The following is a 1,859-nucleotide window of genomic DNA, read 5'->3' on the forward strand; positions in this document are numbered from 1 at the left end:
AGTGACAGGAAGCTGAGTCATGCATAAAAGCAATCCAGTTTACAGATCAAAATAGTAATATAGATCAGCACAGGTTCTGAACTGCATAGTGGGAGCCTGCAAGCTGCACAGACTACCTGCTTCATATGCAACGCAACTATGCCTGCTGCAAGAGCGGTAACACCCTGGCAACAAACAGACGGGGTGAACAGTTGGTAATGATAGGCCTGGTCCCATTTCATTCAGCTTGCGTTCGTGAGACAATATATTCAGTTAAAAGCTGATACTGTTGTCAGTGCTGTCAAAGACAAAAAATCCAAAACTATGCAAACTCGAAATTTTCAACTTAGCGAAGATGACTGCCAAAAAGTCTTAAAAAAACATTGCATTACGGCCGGCATGGTAAAGGGATAGATCAGTGAGACTCATCTTCCAAAGAAGCTGTCGGAGAAATGTATTGATGATAACACTAAGGCAGCAGCATTATGAAGTGAGTCTCTGCACCCTTACCAGGAGCTGCTTCCACAAGCGAATTAGACCTAAGAACTGCCTAGTACTTTATGCTGGAGAAGCAAAGGAGATAGCCCAGCTGAGGGTTACTCCCAGTAAAGTACGTAAGACGTAATCCAGCCGAAACTATAAATCATTTCCTTTGTGCATTCATTAACTGTCTGCAGCCTCAAGGAGCTGCTTTTCAGCTCTGTATTAGAGAAATTACCTGTTCATGACACAAGCCAGAAAAAGGCACGTCTACGCACATTTGCTATACAGATGGTAAGTGAAGTGCAGATAAGACCAATGGTTTTGTAAGTAATGACATATATAAAGCCTCATTTCCTAGAGCATCTCATGACTGTCAGATTTTTTAACCAAATTATACCACAGCTTCAATAGAACTCACAGAGAAGAGAAATATGCATGTCCACCACGAAAGGCTTCAAGTGAGATTTGTAACCTACTGGACACCACTGAATCCTACAGGAATACCCATTTTGATTGACAGAGGGACTTTCCAATTCCTAGGCATTCAGTTCCCGACACAGCGGCACAAACTCTCTGTCCAATGTTGGCATTTCAATATTAACAGTTGAAATGTACACTGCATATTTTTCCTGTTTGCAGAGAAGTGCACATCCCCCTGCGCAGCTACGTTCACAGAACTTACAGGAATGTTACCTCTTTGAGAATTAGTATCTTAAAATTTCCCCGTTTCTTTGGTTTAAATTGGCCCAAAACTTATGGGGTGCAGAACTAATAAAGCAACAGCAAGCAAACAGCAACAAAATTACTCCCTTATACTCACAAGCAAATACACACAGGATGCAGTTTTGAATATGCCTTATTCCTTTAAGAAATCAGCATTTTTTAAAAAGCTGCTCAGCAATACTTAACGCATCTGGCTGTCACCTTCGTTTCTGAAACAGAGCTGAGCAGTTTGCTTTTGCCTACCTGAGTAGTGTTGCCTACCTGAAAGCCAGCTCAGTCTCCCCTGATGCTGCCCCTGCCTGCCAGTGCGGGCCCTGGTCCGTCTGGGACCGAGCAGGCCGGGGGAAGCAGGCGAGTACCGAAAGGGTGGCGGGAGGAAGACCTCAGCTCTTAAATGCTCCATGAATCGACAGTAAGGTTGGTTTATATATATTATATATAGTGTATTATATATTTAATAGGTGCAAATACACAAACCAGCTTTGTATCAGATATAGCCCACGAAATAGCCGATACAGATATTATGCGGGTTGCCAGCCACATTAAAGACTTTTATCTCCAGCCTTTTAAGCATGCAGAAACACCTGCGAGCCCCTCTGTCGAAGTCTGCATCTTCCTCCCGAGAAGGTGTTCCCACGGCCAACAGACCCGGCAGGCTAATTGCGGCCCCGTGC

The 1,859-nt window shown here is 43.8% G+C and overlaps 1 protein-coding gene across 1 annotated transcript in view; it reads left to right on the plus strand.

Moving 5' to 3' along the window:
- Nucleotides 1–1,536: 1,536 nt before the first annotated feature.
- Nucleotides 1,537–1,859, plus strand: part of NWD2 (NACHT and WD repeat domain containing 2) — a 54,743-nt gene continuing 54,420 nt past the window's right edge. The window contains exon 1 of the mRNA XM_026847174.1: nucleotides 1,537–1,597. The gene's annotated coding sequence lies outside the window, so the exon portion shown is untranslated. The remainder of the gene's footprint in view (nucleotides 1,598–1,859) is intronic.

The sequence above is a fragment of the Athene cunicularia genome (genome assembly GCF_003259725.1).
Source record: "Athene cunicularia isolate RWA chromosome 4 unlocalized genomic scaffold, athCun1 chr4_part1, whole genome shotgun sequence".
NCBI lineage: Eukaryota > Metazoa > Chordata > Aves > Strigiformes > Strigidae > Athene > Athene cunicularia.